The sequence below is a fragment of the Egretta garzetta genome, unplaced genomic scaffold, assembly GCF_000687185.1.
Source record: "Egretta garzetta isolate BGI_Z169 unplaced genomic scaffold, ASM68718v1 scaffold196, whole genome shotgun sequence".
Lineage (NCBI taxonomy): Eukaryota > Metazoa > Chordata > Aves > Pelecaniformes > Ardeidae > Egretta > Egretta garzetta.
In genome coordinates, this window is record NW_009259864.1 from 23,053 (window position 1) to 46,104 (window position 23,052).

The following is a 23,052-nucleotide window of genomic DNA, read 5'->3' on the forward strand; positions in this document are numbered from 1 at the left end:
CCGTGGCCGTGTTCTTGGAGGCCTGGGGATACGGGCTGTACTTGTAAGAGGTCCCTTGCACACCTGCCCAATAATACATATTGAGCATGACCTGTTACATAGACTAATGCAGTTCTGTGGAAAAAGTGACTGATACTGGTGAGACAAAGAATTTGGGATATCTCACTCGGAGAGCATGCAAAATGAAGTTGCTTTGCTGTCTTTTGCAGTGCGCATTTCACTTTTTGAAAATTTCACTGTAACAACCAGAATATAGAAGATGCAGCAGAATCAATTTTTATGGTCAAAGAAATAATTTCAAAATCCTTTCTAGAAACTTTTTGATAAAGGAAAATAAGCATGACCATATTTCTGTCATTGTGGTGGTTTTTTTGTTGCTTATGGACATTTGTAAAAATAGAATTTCAAGTAAGGACATGCATTTTATTTTATAACTTTGTTTACACCACAAATAGAAAAATAGAAGCTAGTTTTAACCTAATGAGAGTGCTGCAACTAAACCTAGCTGCAGGTAGCACTTCCACCTAGTTTCTTAGCTTATGTGTTTTTAAGGGTACGGTTTCATTTGTGTTGATGCCAAAGATACTACTTTTTTTAAGTTTTAAGAAAAATACTTTTATTTATTTTCTTGTATATTTTATTTTAAGCAGATACCACAGAATCACACCAAATCATTGAGGTTGGACATGAATTTTTTTAGTTGACAGACCATCTTTTGTTATAAGACTATTGCTAGTTGAAAACACTTGCCAAACGGATTATATCTGTTCTTTTGTGAGGTAACGGATGATAAGCTAGACATCAAGAAAAATGTCTTGTAAAATGTGTGCTTAAACAAATGATAGAGTACATGAAAACAAAATTCTTATGGGGGCCTTTGTGTTTAAAAAAAAAAAAAAAAAAAAAAGACAACAGACAACCTAACACTTGACCTCTGGGAATAATTTGTTCCTAATACTTGGGCATTCACAAGGAAATATGTCTGTGATAAGAAGAGGGTATGGTTAGTGATGCGCTATACTTGAGCACACAAAAATACCATTTTAAAAAACATGAATATACTTTTGACTACGTAGTATATACTGATTTGCACTGTAGCAACTGCCAGATGGAACAGTTCTTCTAGGGTGAGAGGGAGGGGGAGAGAGTGACTGTGCTGTATAAAATGGAACTTTTTTTTATGTGATGGAATAGTTTTGATCATGCAAAATCTAACTAGGAGTAATTGACCTATATATTGAATAAATCAAGTATTTTTACAGAGTTAGTGATACCTTTGCTGGCCCCACATGTCCCAGTCCATGAACTAACCAAATAACTGCATGCTTGGCAGGTAAATGAAACGGAGGCCAAAACTGAGATGAAATCAACTGACTTTATAATGCTCTCAGCTGCCAAAAGAAAGTTAATAGATTCTAAAGGTGCTTGTTTCCATGTAAAATTTTCATCTGTGTAATTTGGTTTTCCCAGTCTGCTGTTGAGTACGGGATTAAGATCTTTGTTAAACAAGCCTATGTGAATAAGCTAACATAATAGTTGCCCTCCAGACATGAGCTTGCATCTGTTTCTTTAATGATTCTTTTAGAGGTGGAGTGAGATGTCAAGAAGTGGTTTGTAGAGAAGCAGTATCAGTTTTCCTACCATTATTCTTGATCTATTCAAAATTTATGTGGTCATTCATATTCAGCATGTACCCCTGAATCCTTTTCTGAAGAAGTGCTAGTTAACCGGTTGTTCTCCATGCTTACTTTTCTCAAAGTGTTTCTCCAGTAACACAGCCCTGTAAAACTTCATCTTCTTTTCTTCAAGTCACTTCCCTATTTTTTGAAGTGTTTTTGAATTCTAATCCTGTCTCTTAATGCACTTGCTGTCCATCTCAGTTTCATATAGTATGAAAATTTGGTAAGAATTTTCTCTGACCCATCATCCAATAAGTCAATGAAATAATTGTAAAGAACTGGATCAAGACCAGATTCCACTTTGGAACCGGCCCTTCCTGGCCTTCTTCAGCATGTCCTTGTTTTCTGACAGTGCTAAGTACTCCATTTGGGTCTAGTTACCCAATCTGTTATGTCTCCGGTTTAACATCATTTCAGATAAGTAATGTCAAATTTCCTTCTAAGAATGTCATGTCAAACAATATTCAAAGACATGTTGAAGCTAAAATAGATGGGGTTTGCTGCTTCCCCTTGTAACTCTACAGCTCTACATTTTGCTATCAGAGAAGTTAGATTTGGTTTGCAATAATTTGTTCTTAACATGTTTAGATTGTTCCCTATCTGGCTCCTATCTGTGTTCTGACTTCATATAAGTAAGCTGATAATTAAGAGTCAATACTTTTAGGATGAAAGTTTAGCTGACCAGTCTGTAATTCCCCGAGTCTTCTTTTTTCCCCTGATTTTCATATCTAATGGTTTTTCATTAAGTCCCACCTTACTGCATTCATCCATGAGTTTTCAAATGGAATTGCAAAAGACACTAAAATTGCTTTGAATTGCTTTAGAAAATGCTAGATTAAGTCCTTCAGAGTTGTCCTTTTTTGAAAACATTTACTTTGCATTAGTAGTCTGATTTTTTTTTTTTTTTTCTCCAGCTTGCGTTAGTAATTTTTGATCTGGCAATGTTTTTAATGAACCGTGATGAAGAAAAACATTGGAAAATTTAGCCTTTTTGATATCTCCACAGAGTAGCAGGCAAACTTTCATTATGTGTTTAAGACTATACAACTGTAGTCAAAGTATTCCTATTGTTGATACTTTTTACTAATGCAGTCTCTTGTGCCTTTTTTTTAATCTGGTCTTAAATGTTTATAGTGTTGTTTTGTACTCAACCTTCTTAATTAAACTAAGTTTCCACTTTCTGAATGTCGTCTTTTTATGTTTGAGGTCAGTCAAAACCACACGATTTGCCTAGTTCAGTCTTTTACTACACTTGCTGTTTTTTCTTCAGCCTGTTTAGTTTTTTAATGGAACTGCAGATTTGGGTTCCTCCTTAGACTTTTCTCAACTCTGAGATTATTGAGGACTGAAGGCCATTGCTTTAATTTTATTGTTCTCATTCCTGTCTTCTCTGAGGAATGTTAATTCTCTCATGCTGTAGTTGCTCTTTGCCAAAGTGCTTTTCATCTCATTCTCAGTCATTTCCTTTGTATTGGCTGTATTCAGAACTTGAAGAGTCTTTTACTACTTTCTTCACCTTCTAATAAGTTACCAATGCATTCCAAGAACTTGAGGGACAATCTGACTAGTAAAATGCAAATAGAAGGCAACCAGGATTTTATTTGTGCAGGTTGTTACAGGTCTAGGAGCATATGTTCACATTGCATATTTATCACATGTGGGAAATTTGCACCAGTTGTTGGTCCTAGGTGTGTACCACACATCTGTGAGTGATGCAAAGCAGACTTCTCTACAGATTTATGTGTGTGCACAGGGAGCATACTGCTTGGGGAGCTTTGAGAGGGCACACTTTCTCTCTGGTGTAGTAGGTACCTTTTCGTCTGCCTTGCATGTGCAGTGTTCCTGTGCACAACTTTGGTTCCACTGGAGGGGAAATTGTGCTGAATGCACCAGTGGTGTGTTTCAGTGTGTGTTCTGTAACTCCAAGAACGGGTGCAAGGTTCACTTGCACCTGAAAGAATCCCTTCAGGAGACCAAGCCAGTACCCTAGATGTGTCTCTGTGTCCTGCTGTAGTTTTCTCCGATCCCTATAAAGTTCTGTGCTTTGAATTAGTCTGCTGGCTATTTACAACAGTGTTATAGCTTGGCTTTAAGAGTCATATAAGCCATTTCACCAGCTAATTAAGTTTTGATTATGCATTAGAACATCCACATCCTCTGGTTTATTCTCTGTACTTTGTGTATAAAGCTGCTTTGTGTGAGGTCTCCAAGTTGTTTTCCTCCTGTAATGAGTAGCCATCTCTCTATCTTATTTCATACAAAGCACATTTTATACATGTTTCTGTGTTTAATCTTTACTGTGTTTAGGTACTACTTCCTCATTTTTTTTTTTAAGCAGAAATGAGCCAACAATGTGCCCCTGCCACAAAGAAGGCAAATGGTATCCTGAGCTGCATTAGACAAAGCATTGCCAGCAGGTCAAGGGAGATGATCCTTCCACTCCCTCAGCACTGGTTAGGCCACACCTGGAATACGGTCTTGAGTTCTGGGCTCCCCAGTACAAGAGAGAACATGGAGCTACTGGAGAGAGTCCAGTGAAGGGCCACTAAGATGATGAAGGGACTAGAGCATCTCTCCTATAAGACAAGGCAATAGTTGTGTCTGTTCAGCCTGGAGAAGAGAAAGCTTGGGGGTATCTTACCAAAATATATAAAATACCTGAAGGGAGGGTGTAAAGAATTCAGAGCCAGGCCCTTTGCAGTGGTGCCCATTGCTAGAACCAGAGGCAACGGGCACAAACTGAAATATGGGAGGTGCCATCTGAACATGAGGAAACACTTTTTTATTGTGAAGGTCACCAATGCCGAGTACAGGGGGACAATCACTTCCCTATTGCTCCTGGCCACACTATTCGTGATACAAGCCAGGATGTTATTGGCCTTCTTGGCCACCTGTGCACACTGCAGGTTCATAGTCAGCTGGCTGTCAACCAGTACCCCCAGGTCCCTTTCTGCCACTCAGCTTTCCAGCCCCTCTTCCCCAAGCCTGTAGTGTTGCATGGGGTTGTTGTGACCCAAGGGCAGGACCTGGCACTTGGCCTTGTTTGAACCACATACAGTTGTCCCTCTGTAGAGCCGCCTTATCCTCCAGCAGATCAATACTTCCACCCAGCTTAGTGTCATCTACAAACTTGCTGAGGGTACATTCAATCCCCTCCTCCAGGTCATTGATAAAGATGTTAAACAAAACTAGCCCCAACATTGAGCCCTGGGGAGCACCACTTGTGACTGGCCGCCAACTGGATTTAACTCTATTCACTATCACTCCTTGGGCTCAGCCATCCAGCCATTTTTTTACCCAGCAAAGAGTATGCCTGTCCAGGCCATGGGCAGCCGGTTTCTCAGGCAGAATCATAGAATGTTTTGGGTTGGAAGGGACCTTTAGAGGTCATCTAGCCCAACCCCCCTGCAGTGAGCAGGGACATCTTTAACTTGATCAGGTTGCTCAGAGCTCCATCCAACCTGACCTTGAATGTTTCCAGAATGCTGTGGGAAACAGTGTTAAAGGCTTTACTAAAGTCCAGGTGCACTCAGTCCACAGCCTTTCCCTCGTCCACTAAGCAGGTCACCTTGTCATAGAAGAAGATCAAGTTAGTCAAGCAGGATCTGTGTTTCATAAACCCACATTGACTGGGCCTGATCTTCTGGTTGTCCTGGAGGTACTGCATGATGGCACTCAAGATGATCTGCTCCATAACGTTCCCCAGCACCAAGGACTGTGGGTTCTGCCATCCTAAGTGGAGGCTCTCAATTGTTAAAGTACAGTCAAACTCCTGGAAATTGTAACTGTTTTGCCTGTACTCCTGAGAATTTTTGGAGTGTTTCAGTGAGAGATTTGTAGTAGGTATCCACAAGCTTAATAGACTGATTTGATTTATTATCATGGGATCAACAATGTTTGGATTGGCACTTGCTTGTCTGCTTGTACTCTAATTTATGAAAAGCTTAAAACCTGTTTCTAAACCCTGTCAAAGAGAATTGTCCAAAAAAGAATTCTGGGCCACGCTACTGAGGGACCATGCTGCTGTTGTACCCAACACTGCATATTTAGTCAGCTTGTCGGACTGGCTCTGTGAATAGTACACTGGTACATAGATGGAATGTAACTTTCAGTGAAGTTTTTGAGGTTTCTTGTGATACATGCAGTATTTGAAAGTATAATTCCAAAATTAATTTCTAAAAATTGGAGGTATAGAAAGAATAGTTTATCAAATTAATAAACCATCCAAAATAAACTAATACAGTAAATATTCGGCAGGTAGTCTTGACTTTCAATGACTTTATCAGTTAATCAAAATAAATGTAGCTGAAGGCAATGCCTTTTCTTCTACCCATGGTTGCACTTCAGTAAATATTTATAAGTGTTTTTAATGGTTATAGCAGGAAAGTTCTACTTCCTATCAGAAAATTGATTTTACTTATTTATGTTTGCAGAAACAATTTTGAATTTTATTATCAGTGTTCCCAGATACATACCTGGGGAAATGATTTACTAAAGACCTAATTTAGTGATACTCAAAAGATCTAATATGCAAGGAAGAATAACAGAAAGGCACAAACCTCATTAATTGTCATTTATAAAAATAAACAATCTACCTGTGCATGTTGAGTTGTATCAACATTAAGGAAAGCATTCTGTTCTACAGTTAAAGTCTCATTTCTTTGAATTTATTCCAGGTTAAGGTTGCAGAAACATAGGTGTGTGTCCGTTTCCTGAAAAATGAAAAAAGACTTTTAAGTTCTGTTCCTCACTCAACATTCCTTCTCAGTTGTTAGTCTTACTTTTAGACTTTTTTTCCTTACTAGTGTATTTGATATCTATAGTCTGATGTTCACAAAGTTTTGATTTTTTGGGGTTATGTGCGATGCCAAAGATTCCTGAGTGACGTTCAAGTACTTGCCAGGTCCAGGGCTTCCAAGTGCAAACAAGCTCAGTGCATTCAGCCCAGGAAGGCAGCAGTTGCATGGAGGAAGATAAATGGTCTTTGCAGACTTCCCTGACTAGCTCCCTTACTGAAAGGGAACAGCATATTGGCAACCATTGTCCGTGATTTTAGGTAATGATCAACTAATAATGTTTGTTAAATACAAGAAGGAAACAAAAAGCCGTAAATACATTTATGGAAGTAAATCTGAAGGAGAAAAAAGGGGTTTGGATTTCTTGCTTGAATTTTTGGTTTTTTTTTTTAAAAAAAAGCGTGACACATTTGTTCTTCATGGAATACATATGTATGTTTGTTCTGTGTCTTCAATTATGTGCAAGTTTGTAGTACAGCCAGGTAAGTGAGCCGCTGTTGCTCCAAAGCTAGAAGCTGTAGAAACAAGAACAGGATTTGGAAGGGGTTATTTGTCTTTGTGGCTATTTGTTCTCTTCTGCCAGGGAAAAAAACTAAAATAGTAAATATCTCTCTCCACCACTTTACCTGTATTTATTGTCACAGTTCTGTTTCCTTATGTGCAGACTCACTTATGTCCCAGAGTTTCAGACACTGTTTATCTTCCACCCACTGCTTTCTGAAACTGCATTGATGTGTCTCGGCTGTCTTTGCTTCTGTCAAATCCATAACTAATGACAAAATGTTTCTTTAAAAATTAATCAGACTGTTTCTGGGGGAATGAAAGAGTGATCTGTATGTAATCACTTTATCCAGAGAGGAGAAAAATATTCAAATATGTAAATTCATAGTATGTAAAAAAGCATAAGGCTTAGAAATGTGTACACTGCTGTATTTTGTTAAAAGTTCATACAGTTCCTCAATTCGCTTTCCAATCCCTTTTTAAAATGCTACAAGTGACTCAAATGTGACTCATGAATCTGAAGGCATCTTGGGTGCAGTTACGTTATAGTATTCAAAAATGTCTTTAAATTCAAATAATGAATTTCAAAGTGTTTATAAAGTTATGTAGCATCATGACTTTCAAAATGAAATTTTCGCATTTTCCACTTTTCTTGGTCCCACTTAAGGATTTGAAAATTACATATATATTTTCCTTTCTTACCAGAAAGCACCAGCTTGCTACTGGTAGGAAATAAATGAGTAGTTAATCTTGCATTATTTTTACTACTGAACATATGTTACAATTTTTTAAACTGTCACGATATCCTTGTTGACCCCTTTTCTTAAGAATAAAAATGCTATATTTCAAGCCTAGCTGACCAAGAAAAGAGTCTTAAAAAAATTCAAGCAAAGACGAAGCTTATGAACTTTCTATTTATCCATATGAGTTTCTACTACTTGGTTTTACATTATGGATTTGAGTTGAAGTTATGGATCATCTGAAACAGTAGATTATCGTGTCTGGATTATGTGGAAATCAGTTGTAGTTTCCCTGAAGGATGTCTGTACCTTACAGAGTTTTTCCACTAAGGTTTGGCAGAAGTTTTTTATATTAGCCAAGCATGAACATGTGCTATTTTTGCAATGGTAATTTGTACAAACTCTGTAAAGAGGTCCTTTTTTTTTTTTTTAATAGATGAATATAATTAGGACTTACCAACAGAAATGTGCCCGTATATATAAAAATTTAAATGTGATCCTTCCTCCCCAAAATCAAAAGTGTAAATCAGTTTTACGAACCTGTCAATTTCAGGACTACATGAAAACATTTGAGTGACAGCTTTTAATCCATCAATATTCTTTGTAGGTACTATGAAGTAAACAGGATGGTTGTGGAACAATGCCTACTCAGGCAGCTTGACATCTGCATCCTAAAATTGTCAAATGTGTCTCTTGGTGATTCTAAGTGGTCTCCTTTTTCCTATCGGACAAGATTCAGAAAAGTGCAGCTGTGATTTTTGCTTAACTACTTATGAAGTCTCCTGGATGAATAAGGCTTGTTGGGTTAGGTTTTGCAGTAAAGCAGCAGGCAGAGATAATTGCACAGTGAAAGAGATACTGCGTTTCAGTTGAAAACGAAGAATGAGGTTTTCAGTATTTGTGAGGTTGCTTGTTCATAGGTTGGAAAATCCTTCTGGTGGAAAGCAACAAGCTGAAATGGTTTTCCAGCATCTTCTGATCTAAATTGATTGGCATGTCTAAAAACGTGCAGAAAATTGCCATGCGTTAGTAGGAGAAATTGGTGGATGTTTCAGTGTATCGGACACCTTATGATACAGCAATAGAATGTAAATTTAAGACTTTTTGTCATGTTATTTGTGCTTCTAATGGTAAATCTTTCGAACAAACCCCAGATACTCTGAAGTTGTCTTCAACTCTAGCATTTTGTTTTTATGATATTAGTATGCATGAATGCCTGTGGAAAGAGCTGCAGCTGAAGGGGTGTGCTTTTGCTCATCATACACACTAAACCTAATTTGTTCTTTCTTTGTCTTGTGAAATGTGGAGGGAATCTGAACTAGGGTTCTAATCATTTCTGATTGCACCCTTTTTTTTTTTTTTTTTTTCTCTCCAATTAAAAAAAAAGAATTACAATTTGTGTGACCTTCTTGGGGTAATAGTGAAGCAGAAGCTGTGTTCTCATGAAAGGAGAAATCAGTCAGTTGGGTAAGCAGTAACCAGTACAATTGGAATAGGTAACTCGGAGGAAAAAGTAGGGAGGTAGCTGAGGAAAAAATAGCGGGGGATGTATTTATGTTTTGGGAATATTTATTTTTACAACTGAGAATAAGGGCAATTTTTTTAACTGCAGAAATACAGTTCTAGTTTAGATGTAGAGTTTTGGAGCATATTGGTTTGTCTACATTGTAGTCTTTATGAAGAAGGGTCTGTAAAAGAAAAATTTTGCAGTAAAACTAAAGATTCAGCTTAGGTCAAGAAACCTTAAAAATTTGAGGAGCCTAAAAAAAGAATATCACATTTTTTATTTACAACTCTTTGTTAAGAGGATGTAATTTACTCCCATAGACAATTGCAAATATTAAGATTCATGGAATGGCCAAGATATAATTAAGCTTAGATATAGTGTGCTAAAAAATGTGCAAGAAAACGCTGTGTAGTTTTAGTTCAGAATATATGTCGTGTTTTAATCTTGACTGCATTTTTCCATAGCGAACAAATTTGATTTAAGCTGATTTAGAAAATGCTGCACTTCCACCTTGGCTAGAGTTTGAAGCTAAAAAGCTTTTCTGTGGTTTGACTGTAAATCTTAAGAATATAATTATTTTTAGAACAATTCTTTTACCGATTATAAACAAGCTAACTAACTTCCTTAGTTCTCTTTGTAACTGGCACAGGTTTTCTCCATTTCTGTCGGGATGAGGAGAGTCTCCTGCATTCCTTAAAATAAGTTAAGCAACAATAAAATAAATACTTGAGACCGGATGGAAGCGGTCACTTAGATCTGATCTCCAAGCCTGGAGAAATAATCGTCTGTGAACTTTTTAATTTGCCACACGCTTCCAATGTTGGGCTATTCTGTGTTTGTTTTTCCATCAACTGTATGTAGTGTTTGCACATGCATGCTTCTTGCATAGCTCCCTGAATGTCAGCCAGCACTTGAGGGCACTTCAGATTGTGTATCCACAAAAGGAATCTGTTTCCTGGGGAACCTGGTGGTTTTGCTGCTTTTACCTTTAGGATTCTTTTTGAGGAAGCCCAACAGTTCTTTCTGTAGAAATACACAGATGATCAGTTTTAGGAGATAGGAGTAACATGAGAATATATTTTTACCAGTCAATGCATGTGCTAATGTAGCTGCAGGAGACAACCATTGGAAGAATCAAATTTTCAGAGAGCTTGGCTCCATTGGTAATGAAACCTCACCTCTCTCCAACATTTGATGAGTGACCAGGATTTTTTGAGGGAAACCTAGGGAACAAGATCATAGTGGAATTTACTGACTGAAAGCAAGCGTGAAGAAGTATAGGCAACCTTTTTTTTTTTTTTTAAATAAAAAAAATATATATATATATTCTTTTTTTTTTAACCTGAGGATGAGATGTTCTATAAAATGTACAAACTGAAATTGACCTTTACAAAAGTAGAAAACTGTCGACATCTGGTTCTCTATGCAACTTCTGTATCTGGAATCACTTACATGCTATGTCCTAATTTATTTGCAATAGTAGAGCAGGAAATCATGCTTGTACTGCACAAATACCTTGAAGCAGTGAAGATCTAGTAGATCTAAAGTGATAGGTCTCTGCCAGTTGTTCCACTGGTAAAGAAAGCATTTCCCATTTCTTTTTTTCTAATGAACAGATGATGATCAGAAATGTCTCCAGAAGAAGAGGAGTATCGCATGCCTCCATACTAAACTAAACCAAAACTTGGAGTGCACCCAGAAGAGTACATACGTGTTTGAACTTTTGGACTATAGCTCTGGGGTTGAACTGGGGCTGGATAGTGAAGGAGGAGGCTGTTGCCAACATGGAATCATCTTCAAATTTTGAAGTGTATGTGATGAATGAGGCAGGGAAAAAAGTGGAAAAATAGGAGGGATTATGGCATTGTTTTTGAAGTTGGATGCTGTTTGTTTGGGGGGATTGTATCCATCCCCATACCTGCTGCTAAATTCCTTTGTGGAGCAAGTATCTTTTCACTAATACTGCACCATTGCTTTCTGCGTATCCAATCTCAAACTGTGAGACCTGGCTTGCAAAAGTGTAGGAGTTTTCGGCTGCAACTACATGAAGTGCTGAATGAACTGAACACCATGTTAACAAATACAGATTTATTTTGTACCTTATCGATTACCCTTTATCACTTAAAACTTGCAGTGCTGTGAAAAGCACTGTGAAAAGCTTTCTCTCACTGTTCCTGCTGTGGCTCCAACCACGGTCCTCCTTTATATTTTGCAACACAGAGGATGTGCCACCTTGGTTTTTGGGTTTGCATTATATGTATCAGCCACATGTAATAGGAAGTACTTTTGGAAAAAAACCCCACCCAGATACATGTAAGATTAAACTGGGGACAGACAACTACTTTCTGCTTGCTCTTCCTTTGACTAAGTTCCTGATAATTCAAACAGACCTAATGATAATTCTTATTTTACATGACTGTTTTCACAGTAGTATTTTTGGAAAGATTAACATACTATAGCAATGAGCATCATACATAAGTAATTGAGAAAATGTATTCAAACATAATTTGAAAAAAAATTATCAGCATCTTAAAATGAGTTGCTCCATACTGTATCTGAACAGCAAGGAGAGAACAAACTGTTTAGTCAGAGGCACGGAGTGATGGAGGGGTCAAAAGTAGCGTGATTACAAGTGTAATGACTACGAGTATTATGGTCCTTTAAAGCAGGTGAAGCTCTTGTAGAGAGCCTTAATTTTGGCAATTCTGAAGTTTAAAATGTCTGGCTTTGCAAACTTAAAAATCTTTTTGTATATGTTCAGATGTATAATGTACTAGTTCAAAAACATACAAAGGGAATGAAAATTATTTGTACTGATGTCTATGTGCTTTATCATTAGGCTTGGAAACCTTCAACCCTTCTTACAGTTTTGCCAGCTGACCTGATAAACTAGACAAATATGTTTAATGTTTCTGTTTGCATCCTGCAGCTTGTCATGTCATCACATTCAGTGATGAAATATTGTATGTTTACAAAATATCTGTAAACATTTCACATCTAGAAAAATTCTCAGGTAGCATTATAATGAAATATTTTTTGTCAGACTGGTTTGGGGTAAGTAGTTCAGGTGACCAAAGTTTCTGTTTCTGTTTTCTGGGGTCATTTGTTGAGCAGTGTAGCAAAAGAAAATCACTGCCAGGACAAAGACTTTGCTATTAAGTCATATGGTTCTTGCCAATTATACTCCTTTTACATCAGTCAGGTTCATATTCATAAATGGTTCTAATTTGTACTCGGATCCTCCAATTTAAAAATATATTGTGTGCGTTAAGTTTAAGAGCACTAATATCTTAAATGAATGCATTTTATATATGGGAGCAAATTATATATGGTAACTAATGCTAATGAGCAGCCTAGTAAATTGCATTTAACCCCATAATCTCACATCAAGTTCATTTGTCACTCTTCCAATCCAGTGATCTGGAACTTCGTGGTGCAATTAACTTCTTCTAGGCAGCTAAATGTGTTGTCCCTTCTGCAAATATGTGCAGGATTTGGAAGTTTCTTTTATTTCAGTCCCCTGAGGCAAGTACTTTCTGTACAAGGCAGAAAGTTTGAAAAATCACCTGCCTCGTGAAGGACATAAAATGTGCATGCCATTACTGACATTCTTCTACTTAAAACAAAACACCTGCATTAGAAAGTCTGTTTTTCTCCTCAGTTGCCATCACTTGCTTTTGCTTAAGGGAGGAATGTAGGGAATGGATTTAAATGGCCATAGCATTTGTGGGCCTGGTGGTGAAAATTTAAAAGGTTTGTTTCAGTTTTTAAATTTTATAAAATGATACTTGATTTTTCTTCTGGTCTGCATGCTGCACCAATCTGTGCCTTGGACATAAGGACATCAGCACATCAAAAATCTTACAAGCCAGACCAGTTGTTTGTCTAGCCAAGTACTCCTGTCTCCAGCAGCAGTAGTTAGGAGAAGCTCTTTAAGGAGGCATCTCAAGCCTGGCCCTTCTTACAAGCCTATTTCCCACGCTGCCCCTCAGCTCCAAAACATTGATTAGGGATTTTGGAGGGCACATGTGTTCTTATTTTAGGATCTGTTTTGGACCTGTGGTCCATTTATTTGTGAAATGCTTTTTTGATCCTGCTGATGCTTCTGATTCCACAAGGTCCCTATGTGGTGTATAAAAAAGGGCTTACAAATTTTCTGTAAGTCTGTGTACTCTCTGCCTAAGGGACCTGAGTAATTTCTTTAGCTAGAGTGCTATTTCCTGTTACAGGGAAAGGGTTGTCTATACTTGTCAGTTGGAGCATGCTAAGAGCTGTGTATGTAAATCTCCTTCTGTCATCAGGGATAACTTTCTCATATCTTCTGTTCATTGAGTCTTTTATACTGTATTCTGAGAATACACCAAAAGGTATTGGAACAGTGGGCCTGAATGGAGCGAGTGGTGAATGTGGCCAACTCAGTTGTTCTGGTACGTTGTAACTGTGCCTTGCACCCTCTTTTGTGAGATCCTTGCAGCTATTCAACTGTCACATGTACAATTTTCATGTGAGGAAAAATGCGGTCGTCCTCTGCCTCATGATGGACGCTACCGGTGGGGTAAGGTGAAGGTCATACATATCTGAGTGGTAGATACCGCTTACTTTAAGGCTGCTTGGGTTGCTTTAGTATGAGCTAGCTGTAGCATGGACAGGTAATGAAGCATGGTTAAATTATCTCAATCACATCTGATGCTGTAACTGATCCTTTGGTGTATTTTTAGTCCATCCTAGTTGCACAGTAAAGCATGTTGTTTAAGCCATAATGTAAACATCGATCATTTGGTTATCTGTCAATCAAAATTCATCATGACTTGGGTTCTTTGGGCCTGAATTGAATATTGCAAGACTAATAGATTTTTTTCAGAAGTTTGTTTTTTTTTTCAGGAAGCTTGAAAAACTCCATACTTGGAATGCCTCACTGTGATAATATGTATAAAAGTCTCCTGTATATTTACTGTAATTGTTGCTTCTGAACATAGTATGAAAAGCCTCCTTACATTTTGGCTAGCTGGGAGTATGTGTCATACAGGAAAACAACAGTTTCCAATTCACTATGTGTAATGAGTTTTTTTCTGAGATTATTTTAATATATTGAACTCAGTGATACCTTCTTTCTTTCACTTTGTATTTCCCTTGGCTGATTAATAGAAAATGAAATGTTTCTCTAAATTTTGGAGTTTCATTATGTGTCTCTTGAGCCATCCTAATTCAGAAGAGGAGGAAGAAATAGGCACACCTGAATATAAACACTAGCAAACATTCTTGCTTTAAAATTATGTTTATTAGTATATGTAAAGAATAGAGACTAAGTTGTTCAGGAAGAAAAGTTTCAGGATGCAACAACAATTTGCAGTATTTTTTGTATCCTGCTGTTTGCATCATTTTTCCAACTCAATTGATCAGCCATGGGAAGAAGAGAGTGACTTGGAGAATTGCAGCTGTTTTGCATGAGGAAATAAAGGCAATGCCCACTCTGCAGTGAGGTGGGGATTTGCCTTCTGAAGGCCAGTGAGGATGTTGTCTGCTCGCAAGGTGGTAGGGTGACTGTCCCTTTACTTCACTTAAAATGGCACTGGGCAAGCTTTTCGGAAGAGGAATTTTATGCATTTCTTTGTCCCCACTCCCCAGAAAGACTACCAATAATGATTGCATCTGTCTTATCAAGCTGAATACTCAGTGACATGTGCTTTACAAATATGAATCCACAGCTGAAAAAGACAATCTGGCAGGTTTTTTTGGTTTTCAGCTGTTTTAACTAATTGCTATGTATGTGAAAAACCAGTAAGTGGAAATAGAAATAGACCATATGAATTTTCATTATCATGAAATACAAACCCCTACACAAGCCTTGCTTTTAAAAAAAAAAATATTAGTGGCTTTATCTACAGATAGAGAGTGGTATTTGTTTTTTCACTGTGTAGATTACATTCTTACTTAAATATATTTAATGTAGAAGTAGTGTTGTATGATGACCTTTCAACTTTTGAATCACTGCTTGAAATGAAATTGTTCTTAGAAGAAGTTTAGCTGTGTAGCAATAAGGCATTATAATGTGAAGTTAATGTATCCCGTGTTATCTCTTTTGGCTGTTGCTGATTATTGGGATAAAAATATATAGCATTTTACATTGAATATTTAAAAAATGCTTTGGCTCCTGATTTTTTTTTTTTTTCCTCTGCTTTGGAAAAAAATATTTATTCTATATACTATGTTTTAGGAAACTGCTTAGGAAACTTTCTCAACTGTTTTCTAAAGAAGATTTAATTTTAATGCGGAAGGGAATATACACACACTTGTCCTACACGTGTGTGGATAGTGTGTTTAAAAGTGTGTCTAAACCCTGTAAAAATTTTAAAACATAAGCCATTCTCCCCTAAGTCTTTGATCTCTGTGTTTTGACATATTGCTGTAGATAAGACTGACCTTATATATGGACTGTGGTGTGAAATGTGGTATGAAAGTGCTGACATTAATTTGCTATTACTTCCCATATTTTGTCTCTATTGTGAAACTTTTACTCTTTGACACTTCGATGTAAGTGATTGAGTCACAACATTGCTCTGTGCCTTTATTTTTTTCACCTTTAGAAAGGACAAGTGTATTTCACTCTTTCTACAGTTGTGTGCTTTGAGATCAATGGGCAATGCTTACAGAAGTGTTACTGGTAAGAGCAGTAGTATATAACTATTTTAAAACTCTATTTCTATTCAGAATGAAAATAGGTGATTAATAAAGTATGTAGAAAAAGCTAGTGCTATGAGGGCAGAGCTTGTTTATGGGAAACATGTTTTAAAGTATTTAACCATTGTTACAGGAATACAATTAATTTCTTCTATTATGGTGCTTATCAGGAAAAGAAAATGGTTTTGAATTTATTTAATATCAGTTCCCAAATCATAAAAGGGAAAGACTGCCGCTTTAAACATTTCTATACTATAAAGACGTTGACATTTCTGTTTAAATTTTAGAATGCTAACACGTATCTGTGTTCTACTGTGTCTCTATTGTCGTTATATACCTGACACTTTGCATTCACACCTCTTTCAGTGACGCATGTTTAGTGATTATGTAAATTCAGCCAGGGGCCAATGTCACCGTTTCTGCTAGTTTCATATGGTGTATTGCTAAGCAACGTGTACGAACGACAGTGTTTGCTTTCCTTTTATCTCTTTCTTGTCCCCCTCCAGCCCTAAAAAGTGACACAAGTTTGAAAGGTGAGTATTAGCTTGTCAGGCAAAACAGTATTTTTAGTTCATACCCTATGAACGATGGAAGAAGTGGTAGGTACTGAGGAGTTTGGATGTTCTTTAGTTTCATTACTTAAATATTGATGAAATTCCCAGCAATTTTTCTTTCCTTGGAAATGCTATCTTTTTTCTTTTGGAAGCAATGATTCATTAGTATTTTTTTACACCTCCTGGGCTGTATTCACCTTGGAAAATAGTTTGGGAATACTGTTTTTCTCATGTACACACCTATTATATTGTACCTACACAAGGTATGGGTAAATCTGAGTATCCATTTCAGGTATTGCTGAAGACCTGTCATCGCTCTTTCTAGATGCCTGAAGTGTAAAAGCACAATGATAGAACATTATACAAATGTATATACCTACAGAGAGAAAGACAGACAGGATTGCCTATAACTGCAGTTCAAGTGTGTGACTTCTTTACATTCGTATACAGCAAGCCAAATTGTGGTGTAAATTCTGGGGAGAAATAGGAAAAGGATAAGGGACCAAGTTCATTGGAGTCCTGCAGTCCTAGTCTCTTAATGAATTTAAGCAAAGGAATTACTATGTCAATACAAGAACTTGTCTGTTGACTTCCTTAAGCTTAAATACATGAAATAAATATGCAAGGTTGTTTTTATGTCTGGTCCACGTGGATCTTCTTCTGGTCCACGTGGATCTTCTTAGATCAATGAAGGTATAGGAATAGCGGGTCTCTTTTGGGGAGGTACATTAATGGGCACACCAAACCTTGAAGAGAACCTCAATAGTCAACTGAGTTTCTGTGGAAAAATGGAAGTAAAAGACAGGGATTTTTGCCTGAGCTACTGTTAATGCCAAAACTCAAAAAGGACCTATGTATCTATATTCAAAGCCTTTTTGTCAATTTCAGTTTTATTTTTCAGACAATGGACTTTGTTTTTCAATATTAATTTTACTTGTGCAGTGCCAACTTTCCTTTCTATTTAAAGATTTTTCCAAGATGTTTCACTATTTGGTCTTTTATGCTGTGGGGACTTCCCAAATCCTGCCTACATTTTGCTAGTATTTTATGCAGTGGTGTGTTGTGGATACTTTGTCTTGTCTTTTCTAGTTTTCTGGAAGGAATAGTTTGAGAAGTTCAGGATATGAACCATCATTGCTTGGCCTGCTGGATTTGGACTAGGAGCAATTGAGTATACTGTTTACAGATAGGTTGCCTTGTAAATATACTGCATTGTAAATCTGTTAGTCAAAATCTGAACTGCTTTCTCAGATTTTACCATGAAAATTAAAGGTGTTTTACAGAAGTCAGGTTTTGCACATTTGGTATAACTTGCAAATAACACATAGCTGAAGGTAGTCAGTAGTAAGTCTATTTAATTTTCTGCTTTACTTAAATTGGCAGACTGGTGGTAGCCTTGTTCCTATGTTACCTTTTCCTTTTTTCCATTTTTGAGGAGAAAAAGAATTGTCTTTCCCAGAATGTTTGATTACACAAAGGTGAACTCCATTATTTTTCTCGTTTGATATTCATCAATTTGCATATTAATGTTTTCAATGGAAACTAAATATGCTAATTTCACAGCTTCTTAGCAGATACCTTAATCATGAGGATATTTGTATGTTTAAAAAGAAATCAGGTAAACTGCAGCATTGGTTCATAAAATTAGACTACAGGTCAACCTGAAAATCATGTTTGTCTCAGGGGCCTCATCTCCGTAGGGAATACAACCAGCTGCTACCGAAGTTGAGCTTAACCCATAAATTAAGAGATTTCTGTTTTGGGTTGGTTGATCCCTCTGCCTTTTAACCCTGGTTTATGTAAACAGTCAAGCAAACATTCAATCAGCAAGTTAGTCAGCAGGTCTTCCAATCTTCTTGTATACGTTCTTTAAAAATGTGTTTGTATACATATTAACTATAGGTAGCCTCTTTACCTTCAGTTATGATAAAATGGGTAAGGACTTCAAAGTCAATTTAAGAACAATGCCATTTAGAGTGCCTAAGTTAGGATTTGCACTAATGGCCTGTATGACCTCTAAAGTAGTCACCTTCCTGGGCTGATGGCGGTGGTGGGGCTGAGTTGTATCAAATGACTCGCAACTCTTTTAAATATATTGAGAAAATTTTCAATAAATATCAGATCATAGAGCGGTTTAGTTTGTACTCCTTGCAGAATATCATTTATAGCGCTTGCTGGACGACATTTGTACTACACTATCGTATTTAAACTTGATTAATATGTCTTCTCACTTCATTTTCTCATACTGTATGGTACATGCTGAATAATTATGTCTGCAAGTTCATGCAGTTTAGACCTTAGTCATTACATTTCATAGTCAAATTTTACAATTGTCATCCAAATGTCCTCATTTAAATGAGATATGCATCTCATGAGGCTGTCCCAGTGAGCAAAATTTAAATAAAATGCATGTCATCTTGTCATTAAGAGCTCTGTGAAGAGATTTTTCTCTTCAGCTGTATTTCAGTGTTAACCCAATTCTTCATAATAATTTCAGTAACAGTGTTGCTTAAAATGAATAAAACATTAAATTATACTTTTTTTTTTTCTTAAAGCCCAACAACCTTAAAACAATCTACCCATAATCTGGTGTTATTATTAAAATAATAACAGTTCCTAATACTAGTTGAACCTTGCCTATAGGCTAATATCTGGAAGTTAATATTTTTGTGCCCCTCAAATAGCATCTAATTCCAATGTTGCACAAAGACATTACTAAGGCAGACTGATATAACGCGATCTCTTGGAGCTAAATTAATATTTAAAAATCACATTTCCTAAATAGTTTCTTAACAGGAATAATTTAAACTTTCAGTAAGTTAATTTGATGAGGTGAATGTCCTTTTCCAGACCAGATCTCAATTAAGACTAAGTAAAATCAATACTTTTTAAACAACATATTCAGCAGAAATAAGTACAGTTTGCGATATACACTGCTTCAAGCCATTTCTATGAACAGATCTGAGATAGATTTTTATTCTCTAATCATATGTTTAGAGGATTGGCTATTTAGTAGATTTTTAGCTTTCCAGATGCTCAAACAATACACTTTAAGTACAGTATCCATAGATTATCCCCAGAATGCTGTAGATTAGCTATTTTAAGATTTGAATTGTGAATAAAAGCTGGAGAAAAAGCAACAGCAGTTGCAAATGTGTTGTCTCAATTAGCTCATTTAAAATGTATTTACAAGTGAAAGAGACAAAGTAGGCAATGTCTGCATGTACCACTGCTACTTCATTAATATTTTATATACATATGTGTGTGTCTATAAATAAAAGCTTTATGTGAATTCTGTCAACAGCAAAGAGTATCTAAATCAGAGGCCTTTTTTGTTTGTTTATTTCGCTAGGAGGGCAGTACAAGTTGTTATCATGAAGGACTGATTAGCAAATTTTGGACAATAATGAACGTAGTTAAATTTTAAGTAGAACTTCTTTTTGTTTGTTTAGATACTCAAAATTTTACAGTTTTGGCAGATAGGTTGCTTCTGTGCCAGTTGGAACAGTATTTTTAATTTGCTTTAATTTAGTAATTGTAACTCTTACAAAAATATCTTTTTATTGAATAATTTGTAATATGTAATTGTTAGTCTTTAAAAATAACGATAAAATATGTTTATTTTAATTTCAAGTAATTGCCTTTAGAGTGTTCTTCTTATTAACAAACAGGACTTGTTGGATCTATGTCTTCTGTTACCTGATTTAGCTATCTTAAAGGAAACCAAGTTCAAAGCTGTGTGCCTTTTCGCCTTCAAATATCATGTTGAAGAAACACTTAAGTTTATTGAATGGCTTTTCTGATGAAAAGCATTTGCCTCCAACCATGTAAGTTGCACAGATACTTTAATGAGAAATCAATAAAGAGTTCTAGTAAGTTCTATACACAGGTTAGAGCTAACCCAAACCAGCTTTTTAATGGCTTATGTCTGAGTTGCTAATGGTCCAAAGAGATACAGACCTTGCTTTCACTGTAGGAGCGATCTGTACTGCAGCTGAGTATGTTACAAAATATTTTTTAAAATCAGGAACATTTGGTAATGGTTTAATTTTCCTGCTTAGTTTTGCTTAATAAAAATTGTATCTCAGCAAACCTCTCCTCCATTGTACCTGGTCAAAAGCGTCTGCATACATTACTGCATTGTTACAGCCTTGCTGAATACAAGTAGACTCTGAGCGGGTTGCTGCAGAACATGATGGTTCCAGTACGTTCCAAATTGGTGGAGGACAGCTACAAAGGAGACTTACAGGCAGAAAAGATCCAGTGTACGTAAACCCAAAAGAGTCAAGTAACATTGTTATTTTAAAATTTTATCCTTCTCTAGTGACAAAGAAAGCTTGACAAATTGTTTTATTTTTTCATTTGATTTAACTGTTCACACGATTTCAAAATCATTACTGGTTGGTTGTTAGCAGCACTTTGTTAGCATTTTGTGTATGTTGTTTTATTTTTCTGGTGGCCAGATTTTTATGTCAAAGAATCATAGAACAGCCCAGGTTGGAGGGACCTCAAAAGGTCATCTGGCCCAACCTTTTGTGGGAAAGGGAGCCTGGATGAGATTATCTAGCACCCTGTCCAATTGCATCTTGAAAACCTCCAGTGATGGGGACTCTACCATGTTCCTGGAGAGGTTGTTCCAGTGACTGATTGCTCTCAGTGCAGAGAGTGCTTATGTTGAGGTGGAACCTCTCCCCATGCAACTTGTACCTGTTGCCCGTTGTCTTCTCCCCGTGGCATCTTGTGAAGAGGGAGCCTCTGTCCTCTTTGTAGCCACCCTTTAAGTACTGGAGCATGCTTTAGGTACTGGAGAGTACTTATATATGAGTATGAAATGGTTAGTACTGTTAACATTTTTGCCTGTATTGATTTGGAGAATTTTCACCTGTGTATCTGGAACACTGCAAAATGTTTGAAAAAATTATTAAAATCTCCAAACAAACAAACAAAAGGTGACCAAGACATTTTTCACACTGCTTCCAATTTAAGATTATGTAATATCAGCATCCTGAAAACTAAGCTTCACTGCTCATTGAGCAGTCCAGCATTTTCATGGCTGCAGTTATTGGAGCCAATGGTATGGATATATCAGATTTGTATTGTCAACCTATAAACCAAGCATCTTAATAACTTGTAGTAGTTACAGGCTTCTAATGGCTAAAACTTCATATCCAGCGCCGGCCATGAGTTAAATGCACAGAGGAACTGGAGGCAATGAAGTGTCAGTGGACCACTGATACCCACCTTAAGAATATTTAAAAAAAATAATAAAATTGTGTTATTTTTTCTATACCTCACATTTCCCTAATATGAAAACATTTTTTGCTCTCTATTGTTTGCTTAGAATAACACTGTAACCACTGCTGGGAATATACCACCATTCTTGTTGCAGATAACTCACTTAAAATGCACATGGATTGATTAAACTACTGAAGTGCCCTGAGCGCTGACTTCCAACTGTGCGTGTTCTGATTGCTGCTTGCAGTGTACGCCGGGAAGTTTGCTTGTGGAGAACAGGCAGACATTTGGTATTGCACCGTTCAATACTAATTGTGTAACAAAAATGGTAATGGAGAAAAATGTGCTTAATGTTCTCAGGTGAGAATGGGCTTTTGAAGAAAAAGGAAAAACCTGGCATTGCTGCATAGTTATTAGTGCAGATGTTCAATTTTCGTAGACTTTCTATATAAATACTAGCTATATAACTAATAACACAAACTAGACAGTTCACTGAATCCTGTTGTCATGGCTAAATTTTTCCTCGGTTTTGCCTACTGAGGGCAAGATTTTGTAAGATTTTTGTAATTGTTTTTTTTTACTGTATTGATCTTATTTGCACTCCTATTTGTTCATTGAAGGATTATCAACATGACAGCAGTTTCTAAAGGAGGAGCATTAGTTGTTTTTAAAATTCATTGTTATAATGAAATTGGAAATTACAGAGGGAATCCTGTTATAGATGATCGTATTTTCCTATTAAGGTGCAAACTACATGGCTGGTATTTGTTGGACGGATGACTGTTGATAAATGATACCAGATCACATTCTTAAAATTATGGGGGTAAAAAGACAGTGTTATTAAAGCCGCTATGTTGTTGAAGTTACTAAATTTGGTCTGCTGCTGACTGAGCTCTTCATCTCAAGTGTAATGAATACTTTGTGTTAGACAACTTTGCATTATTTATTCAAATCTTTCATCCAGAAAACTAGATCGCTTCCTGTGGTGATGGGAGAAAAGTGACTGTGAGTATAATCCGTGAGCTAGATGCTGGTAGATGTAGAGTCAAGGAATTATCAGTCTTCAAATGTACAAAGAATTGGGTTCACTGGGTTGGTTTTCAGCACTGGTTCACAGTTACTGGTTACGAGTATGGACATTTTGCATAAATATGGATTATGACACTAAACTGCTCTGAGTTGTGGGTGGAGAAAACTAAGAGTATTTCTTTATTTTACAGTATGTTCCTTTATGTTTATAGATGTGGTTTGCTTCCAGTTCAGAGTTTTCTGGCTTCTTGCCTTTTATAGTAGATACGTATTTGAGATTTTACACTGCAAAGAGAGAAATTCTATGTGAATTGAATAGCCTTTTTTCTTTAA